At 49.2% G+C, this 25631-nt stretch overlaps 1 protein-coding gene across 2 annotated transcripts in view; it reads left to right on the top strand.

The window, feature by feature from the left end:
* GNG12 (G protein subunit gamma 12) overlaps positions 1-25631 on the top strand; it is a 51319-nt gene that overhangs the window by 9159 nt on the left and 16529 nt on the right. For both annotated transcript variants that reach the window (XM_075287255.1, XM_075287256.1), the window contains exon 2: positions 12369-12425. The gene's annotated coding sequence lies outside the window, so the exon portion shown is untranslated. The remainder of the gene's footprint in view (positions 1-12368; positions 12426-25631) is intronic.

Here is a 25631-nt window from a genome sequence, read left to right as displayed (position 1 = left end):
ATAAGTAATGTAATGTATGTACACAGTGACTGTACCAGCAGAATAGTGAGCGCAGCTCTGGAGTATAATACAGGATAAGTAATGTAATGTATGTACACAGTGACTGTACCAGCAGAATAGTGAGCGCAGCTCTGGAGTATAATACAGGATAAATAATGATAAATAATGTAATGTATGTACACAGTGACTGCACCAGCAGAATAGTGAGCGCAGCTCTGGAGTATAATACAGGATAAGTAATGTATGTACACAGTGACTGCACCAGCAGAATAGTGAGCGCAGCTCTGGAGTATAATACAGGATAAATAATGATAAATAATGTAATGTATGTACACAGTGACTGCACCAGCAGAATAGTGAGCGCAGCTCTGGAGTATAATACAGGATAAGTAATGTAATGTATGTACACAGTGACTGTACCAGCAGAATAGTGAGCGCAGCTCTGGAGTATAATACAGGATAAGTAATGTAATGTATGTACACAGTGACTGTACCAGCAGAATAGTGAGCGCAGCTCTGGAGTATAAACTGTAAAATAGTCACTGTATGCTTTCAGCTGCTTGTGATTGCAGTACATGTTCCCGCACGGCTTTGCATGTTAGGTGATTGGTCCCTTCATGTGTTTTCCAGGGCCGTGGAGTTAGACTTGAGACTAATTTTGGGTGGAGTCAGAAAAAATTACCAACTTTATCTTGATGTAGAAAATGATGAATTATTAGTCATTATTATTCTAGAATTAGTTTTACTTATTTACTGTCATAGGAGTGAATTACTTATTAATGACTCGGTGGATCGTTGCTTCTCCGGCTGTCGGCCATTTATATAGTCTGTATTTTGGAGTCGTCTTGTCGTTGCTGTTCTCTCCTCTGTAACGTCTCGATTCCTCCTGAGTTTTCTTGGATGTTTCTGACATTGTCATCTTGCCGGTTCCAGGGCGCAGGGCCGCCACCGCCGCTCTACATGAACTTGCTGAAACATGAACTTGACATGGCGGATGCAATTATATAAATAAGAACAATGTTTGGGCGCCGTGGGGAGGGGGCAGGAAGTGGGCGCTCGGCTGCAGTTTTCCCTGGCGTGCTGGGAAGTTTGTGGTTGTCGACAGAGATCCTTTGCTCCATGCTGAGAAGGAGGAAACCTTGGTGTAAAAAGTCACTTTATTAGGCAAAGAAAACTTGTGATGAACTGCGCTGTGTGACTTCATACCAACGGGAGAATTATTGTGTCTGGTCAGGTCACCTCGCGCTTCTTAAAGGGGTACTACATAGGGCACATGGCCTACAGCCAGACCTATTCATGTATTTCAGTAGTGCAGCGCTCCTGGGTATGAGGTGAGGCCTACGTGACCATATTCCACCTCTACTGTAGGATTGTACTTTTGGCTAAGATCACTTGCATCATCCAGCATTAAAGGGGCTCTCTCAGCAAAATGATACAGTAGGAGCCCCACATATGTGTGAATAGCCTTTAAAAAGACCATTCAGGCATTGCTTATGTTATATTGAACTACAGTATATCTTCACTGACCTTGCTATTGATTGGGCAGCGCCTCTAAAACCAGACCGGTATAGGACCTGCTCCATATTTTGTGGCCTGTATCTGTTCTAGCCCCATCACACAGCTGTATATACGGGCCTATAGAACATGATGGGACTGTATATTATCTGTAATTGTGGATAAGATCTGTGGTCGTATGCACCAGGCCTTAGGTGACCATTGTCACAGCTCTGAACCTCTGTATGATGGGTATTAGGGAAGAAAGATCAGACCCGTTGCATTTTAATATGTCCAATCCTGCCAGAGATGCGCTGCTGCAAATGGAGTTTGCTGGTGAATTTCCATTGAAAATATTTGGTCTATATGGGGCATCTGGAGGAAACGACGTTGGCTGAACAGCTGACCAGCTAAAGTATATGGACAGCTAAAAGGGGTATTTAAAGGGGTTCTATCAATAAAATCACATTTTTTTTCTGGGTACCACATAGGAATAGCATTAAGAAAGGCTATTCTGCTCCTACCTTTAGATGTCTTCTCTGGGCCGCTGTTCTGTAGAAATCCCAGTTTTTGTCTGTAGGCAAATGAGTTCTCTCGCAGCACTGGGGGCGGTCCTTAGCGCTCAAACAGCACTGGGGGTGTCCCTAATGCTGCGAGAGAACTCTCCAGCGCTGCCTCCTCCTTCTTCTGGAACGGCCTCTCTGCGCGTCTATTTCCGGAGCTGGGCTCAAACATCGTGTTCATGGATATCTCGGTCAGTGAAGAAGCCGTGACCCGCCCCAAAACACTTCAGTCTTCAATCCGCTGATCGTTGGCGGTCCCGGGGGTAGAGCCCCCACTGATCAGATATTGATGACTCCTCAAACAATATAAATCATCAGTATACAAGTTCTGGAAAAATCTAAAGACTTACTCCTGTCCTGTTACACGATATGTCCCCTTTTTGTTCTTCTGAACACTCGAGCAGAACCAGCCGCCCCCCCTCTCCATATTAATGGGTTAAATTCTTCTTCCTAATAGTCTGTTCTCATTGAACATCCGTTGTGCTTCGTAGATCCTTGTAAAGTAACCTGCTTGGTACATGTGGCCCGGTCCAAGTATCCCGGGTGGTCCAAGCCTTTGATCTTGTCCCCCGCGCTCCGCCTCTGGCGCTCTCTGCCAGCTCGCAACGTTTCTGTTCCTCTGCCTCTGTAAACAGGTGCGAACCTTCTGCTGGAATAGATTGATCTGGCTGCATTGTGTATACAGCGAGGGCCTGAGCTTCGTTCCTCTGTATAAACAGTCCGCCGTTTCCTGGCTTCTGGAGAATAACCTATTTAAGCCCCGTGCACACTCGCAGTCTGTCTGGGTGCCGGTGATGTTGGACAGGGATGCATGGAAGCGTTGCAGCTATTTCTGTGATATTTTAGTTACATTTTATCTCGGGTTGACCATCTGTGAACTTACGATCTTTGTCTTTTTGGATCCGGCGGCTGCACTTCTAATGCGGTTTTTAGCAGCGTGCTCCTTTGTCGCCGTAGATGGCGGCCGGATGATTAGCACAAGGTCGTTGCTGGTTTTTCTTGTGCAAAAATCCTCTAGGACCGGACAATAATCCTTGCCAGGGCCGAGTAGGTGTTCACACTTCACGTATATGCTGCGGGTGGAGAATCTGCGCTGTATTACGCCGGTGCGTGGGGTGAGAGCAGATCTGGAAATTGACTTTCACGCGTGGCAAGTGACTTAGCAGATTTAACCCTTTGCTTATAGGTGTCATACGAAGGAGTTCACCCTTGACCCTGATTTGTTAGCCCATATTACATGGACGGCCGTTCATCTATATGGCTGCCGTGTAATGCTGCGCCCTTCAAGGGCTTGTCTGGGATTACGATGTTCTTCGTCCAGTGACATCCCCTACTATGAAATGGTCGGGCTGAGCTGTAGTGCCAAATGCAGCCACTGTCCAGTGCATGGCGCTGTGCTCTGTATGGTGAGGATGCCACAGCTATCTAATCTTGCACCCATTAATTTTTGGGGTGGCAGGTTGCCCTGTTTCCATCCCCGGTGCGTTTTATCCATTCGCTGATGTTTCACCCCTTGAGGACCAGGCCCATTAGATCTATGGCCAATTATTATCGTCCTCGTGTCGTGGAGATGCGAGCGGTGTGACCTCCTCCCCCGCTCCTCGTGGTTCTCACGGGCTGCGTCGGATCATCTGCTGCTGTTTAGATCTTTCCGGAAAGTGTTGGAGCAGACTTCCGTCTGGATGATGGAGATGTCTAAACACTGAACATCTTGTGCGCTCGGCCGTCTGTCTTGTCGCTCTTTTCGTTATCCAGGCTTCGTTCCCATGTCAGGGGTGTTTGATGGGACTTTAGTTTTGGGAATGTATTTGTCTTTCTTCTTTCTTGTCCTTCCAGTAATGAGTCATTGGGAGATTGGGGAAACGTCTCCGCCTATCCGCCATTGCTGGGCTCTACTGGATTCACTACCTCTTCTTGTAATTCTGTCCTCGGCTGCTCCAGTATTTATCTTGGCATGTTAGTGGCGTTGGCAGGAACCCTCACGAGTTCCCGCAGCGTCTTGCACAATCTTTTCCGTATGATAGTAGTTAGTCAAATCCTTCTTTCATTGTTACTGTCGCCGACCCCATTGGATTTCCTTAAAGAGACAGATCCTCGATTCTGCACCTTTACCCTGCTGTAGACCATCCGGTGCCAGAAATGCAAAAATGCTCCGTTCTCTGTTCTAGATATGTGGGTGCTGCGACTTCCAGTGAGCGAGGATGGGGTCCCACTAGTTCCCCCGAATATTCTATGAGAATTTGGTTGTGGTGTGCACTACTGTATTCACTTATAGGGGGCGGCCAGAACTGCAACTCTCTGCCGTTCCGTAGAAGTTAATGGAGTGGGTGCAACCTCTGTGCACCCCTGTCGTATTCGCAAGAAGTACTCGGGAACTTTGGACCCCCATTCTGAATGTAGGGGTCCCAGTGGTTGGACCCCCAGTGATCAGAACCTTTTCCCCTAATCTGTGGAAGGAGTATACACATCTACAGGGGAGGGGGGATGGCTTAAATGGCCATTGGAGGGGAAAAAAATATTCTGTAATTCATCTCCCCTGTGCTGATAGACGGCCAAGTCATGTCAGATGGAGAAGGGCAAGAACAGGGCTCCGCTGTCTTCCTTCCTTCCTTCCCTGTCTGTCTTCCTTCCTTCCTTCCCTGTCTGTCTTCCTTCCTTCCTTCCCTGTCTGTCTTCCTTCCTTCCTTCCCTGTCTGTCTTCCTTCCTTCCTTCCCTGTCTGTCTTCCTTCCTTCCTTCCCTGTCTGTCTTCCTTCCTTCCTTCCCTGTCTGTCTTCCTTCCTTCCTTCCCTGTCTGTCTTCCTTCCTTCCTTCCCTGTCTGTCTTCCTTCCTTCCTTCCCTGTCTGTCTTCCTTCCTTCCTTCCCTGTCTGTCTTCCTTCCTTCCTTCCTTCCCTGTCTGTCTTCCTTCCTTCCTTCCTTCCCTGTCTGTCTTCCTTCCTTCCTTCCTTCCCTGTCTGTCTTCCTCCCTTCCTTCCTTCCCTGTCTGTCTTCCTTCCTTCCTTCCTTCCCTGTCTGTCTTCCTTCCTTCCTTCCTTCCCTGTCTGTCTTCCTTCCTTCCTTCCTTCCCTGTCTGTCTTCCTTCCTTCCTTCCTTCCCTGTCTGTCTTCCTTCCTTCCTTCCCTGTCTGTCTTCCTTCCTTCCTTCCTTCCCTGTCTGTCTTCCTTCCTTCCTTCCTTCCCTGTCTGTCTTCCTTCCTTCCTTCCTTCCCTGTCTGTCTTCCTTCCTTCCTTCCTTCCCTGTCTGTCTTCCTTCCTTCCTTCCTTCCCTGTCTGTCTTCCTTCCTTCCTTCCTTCCCTGTCTGTCTTCCTTCCTTCCTTCCTTCCCTGTCTGTCTTCCTTCCTTCCTTCCTTCCCTGTCTGTCTTCCTTCCTTCCTTCCTTCCCTGTCTGTCTTCCTTCCTTCCTTCCCTGTCTGTCTTCCTTCCTTCCTTCCCTGTCTGTCTGCCTTCCTTCCTTCCCTGTCTGCCTTCCTTCCTTCCTTCCCTGTCTGCCTTCCTTCCTTCCTTCCCTGTCTGCCTTCCTTCCTTCCTTCCCTGTCTGTCTTCCTTCCTTCCTTCCCTGTCTGTCTTCCTTCCTTCCTTCCCTGTCTGTCTTCCTTCCTTCCTTCCCTGTCTGTCTTCCTTCCTTCCTTCCCTGTCTGTCTTCCTTCCTTCCTTCCCTGTCTGTCTTCCTTCCTTCCTTCCCTGTCTGTCTGTCTTCCTTCCTTCCCTGTCTGTCTGTCTTCCTTCCCTGTCTGTCTGTCTTCCTTCCCTGTCTGTCTTCCTTCCTTCCTTCCCTGTCTGTCTTCCTTCCTTCCTTCCCTGTCTGTCTTCCTTCCTTCCTTCCCTGTCTGTCTGTCTTCCTTCCTTCCCTGTCTGTCTGTCTTCCTTCCCTGTCTGTCTGTCTTCCTTCCCTGTCTGTCTGTCTTCCTTCCCTGTCTGTCTGTCTTCCTTCCCTGTCTGTCTGTCTTCCTTCCCTGTCTGTCTGTCTTCCTTCCCTGTCTGTCTGTCTTCCTTCCCTGTCTGTCTTCCTTCCTTCCCTGTCTGTCTTCCTTCCTTCCCTGTCTTCCTTCCTTCCCTGTCTTCCTTCCTTCCCTGTCTTCCTTCCTTCCCTGTCTTCCTTCCTTCCCTGTCTTCCTTCCTTCCCTGTCTTCCTTCCTTCCCGTAGACTGAATGATGCACTACCGCCATTCTCCTAATGGGTACGGCCAGTCACCGCTGTGTTGCATTTCGTTCCTGGTTAGCGTTGCGGTGGTTTTGTGGGTTACCGCATGGCCATGGCTCAATAAACACCCAGCTTTGCAGTGAATTAATGTCCTACATCTCTGGCTGGCCTGGGCCGCGCAGTTTTCCGCCTGACTTGAACAATCCATTAGCGGTTTTCTTCTTGGTCCTGTATCCTAAGCGGCCATAGTCCTGATCACGCCGGCTTACATGTATCATGGTGTCTGCGTGTTCTCTACGACCAGGCAATTTCCTGCGGCCGGGCTTTCTGTGATCTCGTTCTCCGTCTATCAGTCGCTCTTGGAAATGTAAATATGAGGCGCGATGTTTGTGCCTCGCCTGAGCCGCAGGTGCGGCCTGTGACAGGTGCTGCGCTCTCACGTGTAAGGTATATAGGCCTGGTCGCCATCACTGCACTGGTCCCTGACAGGAGACATGGACGCCATTGGCACATCCAAGGGTCGGCTTTGGATTGGGCAGATATAGGTTGTCCACAAGGAGGCCGCTCGCCTATCCTGACATGTTTAGTACATACATGTATTCCATATAGTATGACCATTCTGAAACCTCTTCTCTTGTGCTGTTGGACTGTTACTCTGTTACTCCTCCTGCAAATATAAAAGTCATCCGCGGCCTCAGACGTAGAACTGGCGATAACCATCAGCGACAAGTCTGACACGTGACACTTCTCTGTGCGCAGATTCTGTAAATGTCCCATCTGTCTGCAAAAGCTCTTCAGAATCTGGAGTCACTGGAAAGACCTGAATGGCCGCCTGTCGGACACTCGTAAAGATCAACTGGATGGCGCAGGTTTCCGAGGCGCTTTCGGGGGCGTTCCCTCCTGCACATAGGCCATGGCTGAAGGGGTTTGTCTCTATTTTTGCAGTTTGACTCGGTTTGTTTCTCCTTTTTTTTTCCCTAACTTTCTTTCATTGTAGATCCTACTGTAGGTCTGATACTTGTGAAACAGGAGGCTCAGGATGAACAGCAATATAAGTCTAATCCCCGACGACCTAAGGTTCTCTGTACGTGCACCGTGAGATGTTGTCAGTCCTATTACCGGGGGTCAGTGAGAATAAAGTAAGAATATTCGCTGTTTTCTCTGATCTCTCCATCACGCGGATCCCTTCGCTCGCTGTTTTGTCCCTCTGGTATTCATTATGTGCAGGGCTACTGAATGCACCGCTATGGTGGGATGTGACCTATGTGGGGCAGCGGTAGGCGCAGGTGGAGGAGTACGGATCCACTCGACGTGGCCTTTGTCATCTGCGAGCACGAAGCAGCCAGGGACGGGTCGGCGGTCGCTGCTATTTATATTGCTGTAGGGCTCATCATAAGAGCGGCAGCGTACAAACCGAGATAAGCGCCATGTATGCGATCTGCGTGTTCTGTACGCAATGTTCCCGCCATTCAGCCTTCCAATTTTTGGATTAGACAAGGAAATGTCAATGATATAATTATATAGGACGGTCGGACATATTGGGGGAGCTCATCTAAAGCACAGCCTGAGTGCAGAGATCTTAAAGGGGCGGTGTACAAGACCTGTATCCATTTACTTGGCTTCTTAAAGGGGTCCCCATCGTCTTATCCAGCCTCCCTCACCCCAGAATCTTGTTAATCCTTCCACAGGTCACTGACCACTTCTTGCCTCGGGCAGCGATTTCTCACAAGCCCAGTTCTATGGCACCGGACGCCTCCTCGTAGCCCTGGGCTATAGCCATGCTGGTTATTTCCGGGTCCCTTCAGCCGCCCGTGTACTTGTGTTTTTGCATTGTGCCTCTTCTACCTGTCTTGGACAAGTCGCCCATTTCAGCCATGTTTTAACTCTTTCCTTCCTCTTGTTCTGTTCTCAGCCATTTTGCATTGGTCAGAAGCCTGCATGTAGTATAGGATGTAAATCTGTGTCTGGCTTAGTGAGCACCTCTATACATTTCGGGATGGGGTCTCTGATCTCCTTTACATAGAAGTAGGTGAGGGATGTCAGCGCCTCGGCTGTTTGTAGTAAAGTTTACGTCTCTCCCCGTCGGCTCAGGCCTTGCCCACATTCTGTCTGTCCCAGCAAGAAAAACAAGTCTTTTGGGTCAGCCCCGGTCGGGCCGGCCATGTTTTGGTCTTGGCTCGGCGCCGCGCGCTCTAATCACGACTTGTGCTTTCTTTGAACTTTCTGTTTTTAGAATTCCTCGTCCCATTTCCTCCCTTTTTTTTGCAAATGAAGCGCGTCCTGTAGCCCTGAGTCAGCGAGGCCACGAGGATCGCAGGCCGCAGTGCACACATACTTGTCACAGGGGCGACAATTAGTTTTTGTACGGGCCTGTGAAGTCAGGGAGGTGAGGGCTGTAACCCTGACGTCTTATAAGATGAGGGATGGAGGAGAATTCACTCCTTATCTTCTCTCATGGATCGCACCGCCGGGTATTACATTATATATCCTGTATAGGACCTGAAGCTGCACCCGGTTGTTACTTTAGACCAGGGATAGGGAACCTTTGGCTCTCCAGCTGCTGTGAAACTACAACCCCCAACATGCTCCATTCACTTCCATGGGAGTTCCAAGAACAGAAGAGCGCGTGTTTGCGTGCTGGGAGTTGCAGTTTTGCAACAACTGGAGAGCCGTACATTCCCTACCCCAGCTTTAGACTGAAGCCGCACGTTGCAGAAAAGCTGTTTTTGTTTTTTGTTGCAGATTTTGCTTAGACCACCGGCGCCAAAACCATGTACTGCAAGAAAAAAAAAGTTTCCCAAAGTGCCCTGCGCCTGGTGGTGCTCAACACGCTGCAGGTCCATTATAATTATTTGCAGTGGGGAAAAATTGCAAGGCGCCGAAGACCCAAGGCAAATCCTGCACGTGTCAATGCAGGAAACATGGCAGGTCCCAGGAAAACGTACGGCTGTGTGATGACCCTATTACCCCTGAGCTCCAGTCTATGATCGGTACATCGATTGTCAGTCACCTGTAGGGTGCGATTACATAGAAGGGTTTTGTTGGATGGTCGATGACGAATCCAATGGTCTCTAATGCGAGCAGTGTGGTCCACCAAACCTACTGATAGCCCTGTATTTAAGGGGATTGTCCCCTGATAGCAGGTATGGGGGTGATACGGAACAAGCAGCAAATAACCTGGGCCTGCCAAAGATGGCCACATCCCTCTCCGCTACCTCCGAGCCGCATCCTTTTCTGCATTCAGACTGTACAAGGGATCTTCTCTATGGTGATGATTGAGATCTCAGTGTCTGGACATAATCTCTGACGTCTCCCTCTCCTGTGTATTGACCTCTTCATGTCCCTCCACCCCATTTGGCCATAGCCACTGTCCTCCTCCTGATAACCTAATTGCTCCGTCTTCATCAGGTACAATGGTCCAAACATTCATCGAATTTGTGATCAATAGGCAAGTCGATGTCGCAGTTTCAGCGAGCTCCACCGTCCAGACAGAGCGTACATACATTGCTGTATTGAGCTTGTGACCACAGCCAAAAAATACTGCCCTGCAGCACTGTGGGGGTTAACTAGTCTGTGTTAATGGACCAGGACATACTGCGTATACCCTGACTGTCCAAAACGTATATAGAGACCTCTGAGCCATAGACTTTGCCAGTGAAATGGAATCCAATCTTGAGGGGTAGGTGATGTTGTTTTACATGTCTGACCCGATGGGCTACAGAGCAGGAGACTTCCCACCATGTCCACCATATGATGGTAATTTAGACAAGATGTCCCCATGTAAGCGGATTGTCCTACCAGGTACATGATCGCTGGGTACAAGGCTGGGCTGGAGGGGTTTACACTATATCCCCCATCATGGAGGAATCCAAGGGTTTTGTCTCCCTGGATCGTTCATCCATCTGGCCCTATAGGGGGCAAGGCTAGGACAAAACCTGGTGGTAGTGGGAAGCAATAATGGTCTTGGGTCATGCTTCATGCTCTGGACCCCGAAGTATCTGCAGACTGGATGTTACAGAGCGGATTGATCTATAGGATTATCGTATAACCTGCATTTTATTTGGGAGTCCAGTGGGCGGTCCTGCTCAGTGATGGACAGTTCTATCTCTATACATACAGGGTGCTCAGTCAGTCCTTGAGTTTCTCCTCCCTGTGGACTCTTAAGCATCAAGATGTCCGTGATGTGGCAATAGGAGACCCCGCTAGGTGTGAGGCGCTGGCGGAGCCCTGGGCCGGCCTTGTGTAATCTCTGTATCCGCCGGGGATGAAAAACCTCTCGATCTGCCGTCTACTAAAACTGCACTTTGGGCCGGGTAGGTTTTCTTGCTCTACTTTGAGTAATGGGGCAGTAAATCACCTCGGCCCCATATACACCCTACAGCATTTATTTTCCATACATGATCTATATATGGCACCCATTCATTTCTGTAGCCCCGTGCACACAACTGCTTGTTTTGGGGGTTTTTAATGGGCCGATCTGGTCTTATTCCTGTTCATTTTGTGGCCCGGGCTCATTCCTTCTAGTCCATGGGTCGGTGACAAACATGGACCCCACAGAGCTGCCATCTCTTCTGGTTCCCATGATCTGCCAGGTGTCGCAGGAATCTTCGAACTGCCCATGTGGCTTTACCTTGTAGGTGGCCGGGGCACAATGTCCTGTTACACCCATCATGATGACCGCGGCCCCCCATGTGCGCCTCAGTAAATCTGATGAATCTCTTCCTTCCCATGGCGGAGTCTCCCGCATCGTGCGGGTATCCCAGAGCTCCGGTTTCCTCAGCCGTGATAAGTATCTGCTGATTCTGTGAGCGCTGATCTGGGCATTGTCTTCATGGTGTCGGATTTTAGGAGTAAAATTTTGTTTTTAGGGTTTTCTGTGTGAAATATTTGCAGAATCCAAAGCTCCAGTTCTGCTTTACCGAGCGGCTCCCGAACAGCTGTGACCTGCCTGATGGAATACAAGGCGCACTGTATAATCCGTGCAGGCTCCCGGGGCCTTTGGAGACTTTTTTTTATTATTATTATTATTATTATTATTATTATTATTATTATTATTACTGATTTACTTGTAATTTGACCCATAATAGGTGGTGGTTGCATGTTTTTGGACTACTTGGCGTCTGCTGCTTTTATGTTTTACGCTACATAGCAGGCTGCAGGATGCCGTTCACGCACTATGTGATCTCATCCTCCTCTGCCCATGAAGAGTCACAGGTTCGGCAGATGTGCATCTAATGTCAGGAAATCTTGCTGACATCCTATACACTTTTTACCTATTATGTCTGGTTTTTTAAGAAGCCGCACGTTACCACCCCTGTTCCCCTTCTGCATGCTGCCAGGTGCACACAGTGTCGCCCTCTTGCAGATCTCTGCTCTCCCTCGCTTCCTCCATAGTGTATGCAAATCCCCGGTAACGCTGCACCGTTAGGATGTGACTAGTAACCACTTTATGGAAATGTGCACTCACTGTGTAAACCTCATAAACAAATGTGCCTGCCTACCGCAACAAGCAGGGGGCGCTTAAAGGGAACCGCTGCAGGAGGAGATTTGGTGCATTGTCCTCATATACATAATGCTCTGGTGCGATCTTCCTCCATAGAAATACTCCAGGTGTCACCACTAGGAGGCGACATGAACTGGAGCAGCGTACAGCTCTGCCCCCTAGTGGAGAGAGTGAGCATTTAACTCGTATACAAGGAGGGAAGAGGAACAGTGTCCTGGCCTGAAGAAGGGGGAACGTTGGGGCCTTATAGAAGTATTTGAGGAGAGGGAGAGTCACCACTGTTTCTTGGAATTTCTTCAATGCATCTGTAAAGGGGGCGCTGTCTGCTCCTGGAGGATGCCTGTTACTTATAACAGTCCTCAGGCCATAGATTTATTATCTTGCTGCTGGAATCTCCAGCAATCAGTCTTCAATGTTGTCATCATGGGTGGGGCGTGTTGGCAGCATGGGCGGGGCTTGCTGGCAGTGTTGGCAGCATGGGCGGGGCTTGGTGGCAGTATGGGTGGGGCTTAATTGTACTGTACCCGGTTCCTCCCAGAACGTATTTAGTAGTAGTTTCCTCCTGTGTGCGGTCACCTGGTGCCCTCTGCTGGCCAGGCAGACACCTAGCACTTGTCCTGGACGTTGCTGCGGCTCCTTTAACGTCTGTGTTTTATTCTCCTGCAGGTTTCCAGGAAGAGAACAAAGGCTTCAGACGGGTACGAGCAGCTGCCACCCTTCTAGGTGAGTCCTGCTCTTCTCTCCCCTATATCTCTATAGGATCGGTCCCTACACGCCGCCGACTCATTGGTCACTATATGGAAATGTTTGATCTCCCCCCAGAAATATAAAAAATAATTGTAAAATATTCAGTATGTTCAGGACCACTTTGGTCAGCCTGGCTCTGTCTCAGGGCTGGGCACTGGTACAGGAGAGAACACCCTGGATTGCTCTTCAGTATATATGTTATAGGGTAGATAAGACCACCTGCGGCCCCCAGCTGCCCACCTATAGGCCCCACCGAGGAGGAAGAGGTGTATAATGGATTGGTACTTAGTTTTGCATTGACTGTCTATGGATTGTTGTACCATCAGTGTGCATTGCATCTTATCTAGGCAGGTCTGCCATTCAGGAGTGTGGGGAAGCTGGGTGTAATCCTCTGTGGACACTACTAGTCGTCTAGTTATAGCAGCTGGGGTTTTACTCTGCTGTTGTACATCACTGAGGCCACTAGAGGGCAGCACAGGCTGATTCATCCTGTTATTGGTCTTGTTCACACTATAGTGCTCACCAGTACTGTACGGACTAGACTGATATTGCTCTGGTGGCTTTATTCTATGGTCTCTTATATAACGGCAATGTACTAAACAGTCTGTCCTCCCCTTTCATATAACATTGGACATGCTGCCCCCTAGTGACTATTTTGTGCTATTGCGATCTCCTTTCCTATGATATACACTTGTCCTGTGGATGGGGAATAAGGGTTTGGTCTCTGGGGTCCATCCATTAGGATTGGCGTTGTGGGGTCCGTACTTGGCTGCTGCTTCATTCTCTTCTATGGGACTGATGAGGAGCGCCATTCTACAAGTCCCACAGGCGGTCGTGCGTGTGACCCTTTAAGGTCACCTTCAGATATCCAGGTTTTGATCAGGAATTAGATTTCACATCTCTCATCAAACCCACTAACAATCCCCTCCGGTGCAAGTAATGGAGGGGGGGTCATACACCCTGGTAATACACAGCAGAATAATATACCCTGAAATTTGTCAGAGTCCCAGGAAATAATCCTTAATTCTTAAATATCTGTAGGTTAATGCCAATTCCTCCACTGCCTCTGATATCCACCACACATTCTCCTATAGATACACGTGCACATGGTTTTATGGAACAGAAATGTCTTCCTGGTCTGAGGTCTGGAGGTACTCCACTTTTCCAGGCGGAGATGGGGCAGTTCATTCCCCAGCTTTCCCCTGCTCATTACACGGGAGGAGAGGAGTGCCCTGCCAGGGAGCGTGTCTGAGCCACGAGCCCACCATTATAGAAACCTGAGGATTGTAGGAGAAGCGTGTCACACCATAGGAGCCGTCCCATCTGCGATCAGCGTCAGGGAAACAAAAGGACTCGCACTTACAAGATTTTTCTGTCTTTTTCTCCCTTTATTTTACAAACTGTTTTGTTTGTTTTGTGACCATTTATATATATATATATATATATATATATATATATATATATATATATATATATATGAGAGAGAACCTTTCATGTCCTCATCAATATATTCAGCAGACTGTTGGCTGTCCTGGTATGTGCCCCCATTATCTCCCCCATTAGCTGTGTATAGGAAAGTCAAGCCCCGCCCCTAATGCACTTGCAGGCTGATTTGCATACCATAAAGTTAATTACCTCTGCATTGCTTCATCGGGTTTTGGCCATAAAGGCACCCTATACATGGCAGGATTATTAGGTATTTTGGACGTATTAGATTCCCTGTAATGAATGTGGATCTCCATGTACCCATGGCCGCCATCGGACTGGCAGGAAGAAAAATCAATGGCATGCTACCATCGCCCGGCCCTAATACGTTGTACGGTGGGTCTTTGTATGGGAACATCTAGACCTTACCGCAGCCATGGCGGGGATCGGTCTGTGTATGGACACCCGTGACTATAAGCATCGGGGATATGAGGTCTATTCACTGCTCCCCCTGCAGGAGGGTTACGTCACAGCAGTGTAGTCAGCTCCACATTATACTTGCAGGTTAATAGGATATGGGGATAACTCGCGTCCTATTCTGAAGATGCCCTTGGCAAGGTCTCCCCTTCTGCCCCTTGTTTGTCTCTAGTTCCCATGTCACATAGGAGACCCTCCAAAAACTCTAAACTCTGATTTCGGGAATGGAGAGCAGCGGCCGTCCTCAAGTGTTGTCTCTTGCCGCCCTGGCACTTTGCCTACATAGTAAGGAATCGCAGTATTTCCGAGGATGTGATGCAGACGCTGCGGGATTTCTGCTGTGTAACTGCAACATTTTACAGCAAAGTTAGCGAGACGTAAAGAAATATCAGCCAAACGCTGCAAAAAACCTGCAATGTGTAGGACATAGGATGAAACCTATAGCCATGGCGCATCCATTCTGACATGGAAACTTTCAGCTGCGGGGGTATCTGTCTGTATCTGCAGATGGCCCCCTAAAGCGGACTTTCCAACACTTTATATTCCATAGACTCCTCTCACTTATTCCGGCACAGATGGAATTTTTTCTGTAGTCCTCACCATAATTGGGTGCTGGAATTAAGAACACTGATTACTCAGGTATGTCGGGAACTAGAGAAAAAAACTCCACCTGTGCCGGAATTGGCGGAGCGCTGACTATTGAGGGATGTCGAGTAGGGGGCGGTATAAGGGTCTCTCTGATGTACATTCTTATGGTGAGATGTGTATGATCTGCCTTCTCTACACTGACCACTAGATGGAGACATTGTCCTGCTCTGTGCTCTGCCCCCGCAGCTCTGGAGTTTTGCAATAACTTGTTTTTATGGCATTTTACAAACTTTAGATTCCGGTAAGCGATCACGTGACCCTCGAGCCCAAGGGGTTTTGTTTTCATCAGTGTAATGTTTTACTAGCAGGTTTCTGTCACTTTATTGTATTCCGTAGCCATTCCTTTCTGACCGAGGATGGGGGTGGGGCAGTTTAGAGGGGCTCCCTAGCATATTCATAGGGGCCGGCATTTATATCTGGAGGTCCACAAGACCCCTGCCATGTCTGGTGAAGATGGCTGCTGCCTCCTGGTGGAGGGTGGATACAGAGATGGCTGTACATGTCCGCCACGCTCTCCATTCGCCTCTGGGTGATTTGTGGGAATGTGTAAACTAGTGAGTGGTGAGAGTAGTGAGGTTTGGGGCCCAGCCACCTACCCAGACTAGTCAGTGGGACTCCAGCCCAACAGAGACCTTCCACCTGGAGTTCTGCAAGTACCTCCTCCATGTCCATCGCAACACCTCCAACATGGCCTGCAGGGCAGAGCTAGGCAGACTCCCCCTATGGCTCACCATGCAGAAGAGGGCGCTATCATTCTGGACTCGCATACAGGACAGCAGCCCTGGCTCTTACCACCACCAAGCCTGGCTGAGCCACAGAGCCCTGAACAAAACCGATACCCCCCAACCAAGCATCAGCCATCTGCCAAGCCAAAACCCCCAACATGCCCTGAACAAGGCTCAAGTAAAAGGAGTCATTGAGAGAGACAGAGAGCGGGACATCGAGGAATGGAGAAGAGCGATAAATAACTCCAAGAAACTCACCGTGTACCAGTCACTGCAAAGAGACTACACCATGGCCACCTACCTGGAGAGAATACCCCACCCCAAACACAGACAGACCCTGAGCCGGTACAGACTGAGCGCCCACAACCTGGAGATAGAGACGGGGCGATACAGACAGACGTACAAGCCACGGGAGAAGAGACTGTGCCAGCACTGTGACCAGGGGGCCCTAGAAGACCAGACCCACTTTCTGCTACACTGCACCAAATACTCAGCTATGAGGGCCGTCTACTACCAAAGACTCTCTGCCCACATCCCAGACGAGAAGAGGAAACTCTACATCCTACTGGGAGAAGAAGAGGCCACTGTGGAGATCGCTGCCCAATACGTGTCCAGCTGTCACCAAATAAGAGGAAGATAAAACTCCACGGACTGTTATATTTATCCCAAAACACCCGCCCCACCCCCACCTCCCCATATAGCAGTCACCAACGAAGAGGAAGATAAAACTCCACGGACTGTTATATTTATCCCAATACACCGGCCCCACCCCCACCTTCCCATATAGCAGTCACCAACGAAGAGGAAGATAAAACTCCACGGACTGTTATACCCCAAACCAACCGCCCCCCCCCCCCCCCCCCCCCCACACACACACACACACACACACACACACACACACACACACACACACACACACACACACACACACACTTTAGCTTGGAAATGCCAAATATCTATTCGGACGTGCCACTAAAGCCTGTTTGATTTGATTTGAGAGCTGTGACCCCTCTGCTCCATCTGCCCTTGTGTGGGGTGGAGATGGGTGCAGGTCCTGTATTTGGCACTCTTCTCTCTCCTGTAGGTATAATATGACTGTCTATGATGGGTGCCCCTTTAGCCCCCTGAGCTACATCATGAGCTTGGACATGCCAGGGTTAACTTGTGTCGTGGGCCCCGATGGGTTCAAAGCCTGGGCTCGCTCCACACCCTTCTAGTGTATTTTTGGATTGTTGCAGGAGACCTCACAAGAACATTGAGGGGGGGGGGGAGCGCTCAGGGTACAAAATCACCCCGTGACCCCAGTAGTACGGCCGCGGTGCTAACCGCAGCGCCACCATGCTGGGTATGTAATGCACTTACCAACTGGCCCCGTATTTGCTTTACAAGACGTGTGAAATTCTACAAGATCTCTGTTTTGCTTTTCCACAAACTCAGATGTTTTACGTGTGAATGTTACGAGAACGCGGCGTCTGGGCCGCGACCCCTGTGATCTACGCTTATTATCCCTTCGTTTGACTTAACACGACTGCGGCGCGGCCGTTGCAGAAAATGAACCCTGCTGGATTTTGGTCTCTGGTCACACCCAACTCTCTAACCATAGAATTCAGTGGAAGTCCCATCCGTCTGCGTCTTGTATGCGATATCTATTGTGTATAGAATCCTGCTACAATTGTATCCAGTCTGGAGATTTCCCTGCACTGACACATTGTAGCAGATTATTTGGATCGATCTGTTACTGAACCAAACATGGCCAGATTTCTGTGAGGGTTTTTGCATTGTTGTGATGATGGCTCCTCTCCTCGCCCCGCCTGCTCGCCGTCCTCTCTGGTCAGCAGGTTAATGGCTACAGTTGCGACCTGCCGCTGCTCCAGTAATGTGACACTGGCATGATGCAATGTAGGTCACGGCGAGGAAAGCTTCTCACATCTGTCCTCAGCCGCCAGCAGACCTTGCTCTGGATTTGTCATACTTCGCTCTGTGCATGTGATGTCCTTGGCTGGAGCAGGTGATGGCGGCGTACGGTGCGACAAGCCAAGCCCTGGCTGATTCAGATGTCAGCTATTCTACAGGGCACGTGCTGCAGACTGACAGCGAGCGGCACGAGGCAGAGCCCTGCACAGGACTTATATGGATGCCCAGGAATTTGTTCTAGAAAGAGGGAAAATATAGGGCAGAGCAGAGAATGGATCACCGTGCAAGAATCCTACAGGAACGGCCCAGACCAACTCCTGTAGGATTAGTATAGTATGGGATTATTTGTAGGGTTCTCTAATCCAGGGCTGCAGATCTTGTGTTAACCCCGCTGGCTCCGCACAGGACTTGGCACTTCTGCTTTGTACCGCAGGGGTCCAGGGTTTGTCTCCAGGGGGGTTTCTGCTTTTCTACAGTCGGCAAGTTCAGAAAATTCCAGATTCCTACAAGTTAGGGACTGTAGTGGGTGCCGTTTGGTGCGATCATGGTGGGGGGGGGGGGGGGGAGGATTCATATACAGAGTCTTACTAAGCCTTGACTCTGCAGAGTATTTAAGCAAAGCGAGCGAAGTGTTAAAGTGATACAACAACATTATAACTTGAGGTTTAAGCAGAGGTGTCGTCTGAAGCGCCTGGCACAAGATGGGGGGCCCTGTTACAGACTTTGCACTGGGGCCAAAACCTACCTGATACCATACCGGTATATTATCTGTGGCAGAGTCCATGGCCTGGTCGTGACTTTAGCGGCACCCCTGGGACTACGTGACGCTCCCCTTCCTTCTTCTGAAGCCAGTGACATCACATCTATTAGTCACATGACCATGCTGCAGCTCAGCCCTGATTAAATGAATGGGGCTGAGCCGCAATACCAATCACAGTCACTAGACCATGTACGGCGCTGAGCCTGGTAAGTAGTGAAGAGGCCGCAGATGTCGGGAGAAATTATGTCAATATAAATGATCTTATTGGTGTACAGCATACTCCGTGCACCCTCGGCAGAGCCCAGTCTGAATGTATATGGAGCAATATAAGGGCGTGCAGCTAACTATGCTACAGATGAGATATATACGTGTGAGATCCTGAAGGACATGACCCAAGGAGTGAGCATCATATATACATACATATATACAGTATTGGCCCCCCTGCAGTTCTGTCAGATAATCCTCGGTGTCCCCCAGATAATGATTACAAGCACAAACTCTTTGGTAATATCTTCATTTATTTTGCAATGAAAACACAAAAGAGAATGAAAAAAAAGTCATATCATTGATCATTTTACACAAAACTCCAGAACTGGTGCGGACAGAAGTATTGGCGCCCTCAGCCTAATACTTGGTCACACAACCTTTAGACACAATAACTGCGCACAACCGCTCCCGCTAACCAGCAATGAGTTTCTTACAAGGCTCTGCTGGAATCTTAGACCCTTCTTCTTTGGCTCCTGCTCGCGGTCCCCCCTGAGATGTGAAGGAGGCCTTCTCCAAACTGCCAAGAGATCTCTCCCCCTCCCCCACAGGTGTTCTATGGGATTCAGGGCTGGACTCATTGCTGCCACTTTACAAGTCTCCAGGGCTTTCTCTCACCACCATTTTCTAGTGCTGACCTGAAGTGTGTTTTGGGTCATTGTCCTGCTGGAAGACCCCTGACCTCTGAGGGAGACCCAGCTTTCTCACACTGGGCCCTACATGATGCTGCACAATGTGTTGGTCGTCTTCAGACTTCATAATGCCATGCACACGGTCAAGCAGTCCAGTGCCAGAGGCAGCAAAGCAACCCCAAACCATCAGGGACCTCCGCCATGTCTGACTGTAGGGGGCGTCTTCTCTTTGAAGGCCTCTTTCTTTCCTGTAATCTCTATGTTGATGCCTTTTCCTACTTTTGTCTCATCTGACCAGAGAACATTCTTCCAGAACGGTTTTGGCTTTCTCAGGTAAGTTTTGGCAAACTCCAGCCTGGCTTATGTCTCTGGGTAAGAAGTGGGGTCTTCCTGGGTCTCCTCCCATACAGTCCCTTCTCATTCAGACGCTGACACTGGATAGTACGGGGTGACACTGTTGTACCCTCGGAGTGCAGGGCAGCTTGGACTTGTTTGGATGTTAGTCGAGGTTCTTTCTCCACCATCCGCACAATCTTGCGGTGAAATCTCTCGTCGATGTTTCTTTTCCGTCCACATCTAGGGAGGTTAGCCACAGGGCCATGGGCTTTACACTTCTCGATGACACTGCGCACGGTAGACACAGGAACATTCAGGTCTTTGGAGATGGACTTGTAGCCTTGAGATTGCTCAGGCTTCCTCACAATTTTGCTTCTCAAGTCCTCAGACAGTTCTTTGGTCTTCTTTCTTTTCTCCATGCTCAATGTGGTCACACAAGGACACAGGACAGAGGTGGAGTCAACTTTAATCCATTTCAACTGGCTGCAAGTGTGATTTAGTTATTGCCACCACCTGTTAGGTGCCTCAGGTAAGTAACAGGTGCTGTTAATTACACAAATTAGAGAAGCATCACATGATTTTTCAAACAGTGCCAATACTTTTGTCCACCCCCTTTTTATGTTTGCTGTGGAATTATATCCAATTTGGCTTTCTGACAATTCTTTTTGTGGTTTTCCATTGAAGACAAATTAAATGAAGAAAATACCAAAGAATTTGTGATTGCAATCATTATCTGGAAGAAACTGAGTATTATCTGACGGAATTGCAGGGGTGCCAATACTTTTGGCCAACACTGTACTTGCATACCATCCTACCCACAATATACCAGCTTTCCCCTTCTACCCTCGGCTTCCAGTGTGGGGCAGGTGACAGTTGCCCCCTCCCCCGCCCGCCTCCTCAGATCTGGGCCACTTTCCCTCACATTGTTCTCCGCTCCTGGAGATCTGAGGTTTTGCCTGTAAAATGTTCCAGATTCTTTTGTTGTTGGTCACGGCACGTGTTGTAATGGCATCCAGCCCGATCACATGGCGCCTCAGACATCCCGGCCCTCATTCTATTCCTGCTTCTTCTGTAGGACTACAGCTCCCAGCAGGTTCTCTTGTCACCTCTCTATTTCCCGCTCTTCTGTCCTTCCCTGCTTTGTCTTAAGAGAATTCTTGGCTTGTGATTAAGATCCTGGAAAGAATTGTCCTGTACCTTGTATCCTGGTATAGATTGTAGGATCTTTACAGAAACCGCACCTCGCTTGTCCTTAAATTGTCCTAAAAGTCATTCCCAGGTGCAATACCAGACACAGCCCATGGATTGGGGGGCGCTGTTTATAGGGAGAAAAAAATAGACCTGTTTTTGTGATACCATACAGCCCCTTTAATAGTGGCATCATGGGCTTCACCTACTATAGAGATTTCTCTGTGTATACCAATACTGTGGGATGACCTGATGCATCAAAATCCACCTGCAGAGTAACGGAGAACATATAGGGGGTCTGTTGGGGGCTATAGGGTTATAGGCTGACACTGATATGTCACTATGTGCCGTGTAGTCCTTCTTCATGTGACGGCCTAACTGCTGTATGTATATATGCACAAGGCCTGCACAGAGCACTCCCTGGACCACCCCCAGGACTCTTGCAGCTTTATGGGGGGCTCCTGTAGGGTTATAGGCTGACACTGATATGTCAGTATGTGCTGTGCAGTCCTACTGCATGTGACTGTCTCGCTGAGATATATATATATATATATATATATATATATATATATATATATATATATATATATATATATATATATAACCAGGGCGATTATTGCTTCTATAAAAGTTTGCAGCACTTAGAGCTCCTTTATGGCAGACGATGCCTTGTCCAGTCCCTTCCTATGATAGGTATTTGAGGTAATGACCGTAACCTGCCCTGTGAGTGACCATGAGGACTGAGCATTACTAGGGTTCCTTTTCCTGTGGGGGGATTATACTGCAGGGTTTCTATTTGTTGGCTTAGATGGGGGTCTTGTTGCATGTGCAGGTTACTAGAGGAGATGTCTGGTGATAGTGTTTACATGTGGCCCCCCCGGGGCCCCTATGACAATCCTTCAGCCTCCTGGAGGTTCCTGCTGGCGGCTCTGCAGAGAGATTTCCAGGATGTGTTAATATTGCGTGCAGTTGGCAGGGCGTGCCAGCCCCGGGTGTAGGGTAAACACGGCTGCCTATCAAATGCCACAAACAAACTCTGTGTTCTGTCCTGTAACCTAATCCGCCGCTGACGCCAAGAGCGCCGTTTCTTTCCTCTGGATTCAGAGAGCGCTAATAATAGTCGTCTGCAAATAAGAAAGCTTGTACTTTGGGGAGCTTGTACTGCGCTGTAGCATATGTTAGCACCGCAAGTGCAGTTCCCTGATAATAGTAGTGGGATTGTGTGTACTGTCAGCCGTGCAGGCTCCTGCTCTTGTGCACTGTTCAGACTGCTGAGGTATTTCAGGCATGCGGTGACTTGGTGTCATGAGACCAAAGTCCGGGGAAATTACCTGGAATCCTCTGCACACGCTCACAAGTTCTGCTGTAATAGTCAGAAATCAGTGCACCTAGTGACCTGGGACTGCAATATGGTGCAACGCTCTGCAAAGTTACTACTATACTACTACTCAGCATGGCGGTGCACGGACACCCAATGTCTCTGTGCAGCACATAATATGGTGTCTGGGGCCCTGAAAAAAATATTAAGGCTCAGCCTTAAGGTACGTTCTCACTGCAGATTTTGTGACACCCCTTCTTCCCCTTGAAATAAGCAGAAGGGGGATCTTTTGTAGTGAATCTGCACTGCAAACAAATCTCTGATCTTCTACGTAGATAACACGTGACATGTGACTGCAAACCATGTTTCCTGAACTAGATTTATTTATTTTTCCTGTGTAATACCAGGCACAGCCTGTGGACATGAGTGGCGCTGTTTGCAATCTGTTATTTTGCACAGAGCTGAAGCTCCCGCACCATATCGGTCTGTTTTGCATGTAGCCGCAGCGCAGGCCATTCCTCGCCACCTCTGGCATTCAGCGCTGTGTATTGAATAAACACATGGTCTCCTCTGACGTCCCAGGATCCGTGTTCCCGAGAAGAACGCGCTCGGAGCGGAGGACGCCGTATGTTTTTGGCTTTTCACACGGCCCCAGCTCACGAACTGTGGGAAAGAAGAATCTGCCAGGGAAATGCAAGAAGCGGGGAGAGCGGGAGCGTGCAGCGGCCGCCGCTTACATCACCGTGTTATAGATGTGACTCTCACCGGACTGCTGACGCATCCCAAATATCTGCAGAGCATCGCCCTTGAGTCACCGCAGCGGCCTCCGACCCCATGAGATCAGCCGGATATTCTGTCACTGGCGGAGGAGCCGCTGATCACATTGTGAAGATTCATCATCGGCTCTTATTCAGTTACGCACCGATTTATTTATTTTTGCACGTTTAACCCTGCGTGTTGCAAAACATTAATGTCTGCAGATTTAAAGGGGTTTTCCATGACTTGTGTATTGATGACCTCTCCTTGGATTAGGTCGTCAGGGTCTGACAATCGGGAAGGGGACATGGGGGTCAATGATATCTCTTTCTTCAGTCACTTGGTACAGCAGCAGCTCAGCCCCATGCAAGTGAATAGGGTAAAGCTGCAATACCAAGCACAGCCACTATACGCTATATGGCGCTGCATTCATCCAAACACTGCAGCCTCTTTACCCAGCTGATGGGCGAGGGTTAGATATAGTGCTGGACATGGGGCGCAGAGGTTTCTGGACTATTGTCAGGCACCCCGTCCCCATATGCTCTCCATAATCTGAAGTGGCTGATAACGGGGAACAATAGTGTCATTCCACTGGCACTAACTAAGTGCACTGCCCTAGATCACTGCTTAGCCATCTCTGGCACTCCAGCTGCTGTGGAACTACTAATCCCAGCATGCTCTGTTCACTTCTATGGGCGTTCCAAGAACAGCAGCAGAATTGAGCATGCTGAGAGTTGTAGTTTCACAGCAGTAAGCCCTCGATGGTTTTTGTACACAGGGGGCGCTGTAGTCATGGACCAGTGACGTGTCACATAGTGAGCGGTGTTTGCAGTCGGGGATGCCTGTGACTCTTCAGACTAAGGTTATAACCTCCCATCTGTTTGTATAGCTGCACCATCTGAGGGTGCGCTGACCTGCTGACCTTTGCTTTCGTGTTAACCTCTTCATTGCCATTGCTACAGTCCCAGGCTATACCCACCCTGCTCCGTGTCCGTGACATCCGGCTTGTAAGTGCCCTACAGGTCCCCACAGCCTTCACTTCGGTCAGTGGACCGCTTGTGGTTACTGTTATGGGGGCAATGGACATCCTATACCGTGGTGCACTATGGGACAGGATCTCCAACCTGAAATGACCAAAGCATGCTGGGAGTTGTAGTGCCTTTATGGGTGAGCGTGGTGTGGCAGAACTTAGGGCCTGCCTTATGTTACGGGATACGTGCCGGTGCAAGGCTCAACTCGCCCAACTCATAGGGCCGGGCTGATGGGTAGGTGTTAGATTTGGGCCTCCTCTGCAAGCCAAGTGTGCATGTCTATGGGAAAATCCATGAAGATGGCTGTTGGCAGACCACTATCTGGCGTGTATGGCCGAGTATTATATAATGGCAGCTTATATAGGTACATTGGCTACTACCTGACTTCTAGTGGGTGCCCTATTACAAATCAAATCAAACAAGCTTTATTGGCACGTCCGAATAGATATTTGGCATTGCCATAGCTAGTAAAGTGTGTGTGTGGGGGGGGGGGGGGGGGTGTTGGATTTGGGTGGGTGGTTTGGGGTATAACAGTCCATGGAGTCTCATCATTACTAGTGGGAGCCCTATTACTTATTGCTAAGGCCCAAACAGGGGCCCATGTGTTAGATCTGTATATAACGCGGTCCGTCCCATGACCAGACAGAATCCATACAACCCCAGCCCGTGACTCCCCCGAGCCGTGGCCGGATACAATGTGGCCTAGGGTATGTGCACTAGACATATTGGCACGCTTGTCCTGTCTCGCCATGTTTGTGGCCCCTGGTACACCCCTGACCTGTCCTCCTCTAGTGACCTGGGACTTGCAGTGAAACCTTCCCACAGTGTAAACCCGATGGCCTCCTGTGTTTGTTCTGTGCGGCCGCTCCTTCTTTTATGACGCTGTCCACACTGCACACTGAAGGCTATATTTAGCAGGAGGATAATTGAGGTATTTGGAGGAGAAACCGTTGCATTCCATAGGAAGGTTTTGGCAGTGCTGGCGGCCGAATGTCATGACAAATGCTCCATAACAAGGGCCGGGCAAACGTCAGCAGCCACCTCCACCTGTACAGCGGGGCCCCTATGGGCTCTTTCCATTCGTGGGCCCCTGGGGTGGTAGAACTGGCCCCTGTGTATACTCTGCAGCAGCCGTGACCTCAATCCTGCATCTGGAGTAACGTCACTTACCGCAGACGCGTGCCAGATAAGTATATGCCGTGGCCCCGGCACCAGGAATTCGGAGTACTTGTTATACCTGTTCATTGTATTGGTGTCAATAAAGATGAAATGTGAAGAGAATCGCTGCCTCTCTGGCACTAAAACGGTTAAAGGGAACCTCCTCCAACTCTTTGCCTCCTCTAAAGGGCTCCATTACACAGATTCCAATTAGAATTTATTCTCTAGCCCCCCCGCCATTCCTGAGCAATCAATGCTGATCGTTTCAGCACAGCAACGCCATCTACTGTCAGGCAGGCGGTCCCGGGCTAGAGGAAAAGATCCAACTGGGCCCGAATCGGTGGAGTGGAGCCTATTTAAGGATGCGAAAAGGTGGAGGTGGTGATGGGTCCCCTTTAAACTAGGCCGGTACCTAAATCCTCGAGTGCAGATTCTTCGTCCACCTTCCAGACCGTCTCTATTAGATTACATAGTTGTGGTCACTGCGCGGTAGCTTTTTGCTTTTGTGAGGTTTTCAGTGCAATGTGTCCACTAGGTGGCGCTCTACAGC

The sequence above is a fragment of the Leptodactylus fuscus genome, chromosome 9 (genome assembly GCF_031893055.1).
Source record: "Leptodactylus fuscus isolate aLepFus1 chromosome 9, aLepFus1.hap2, whole genome shotgun sequence".
NCBI classification, from domain to species: Eukaryota; Metazoa; Chordata; class Amphibia; order Anura; family Leptodactylidae; genus Leptodactylus; species Leptodactylus fuscus.
This window is presented reverse-complemented; position numbering and strand designations above follow the sequence as displayed.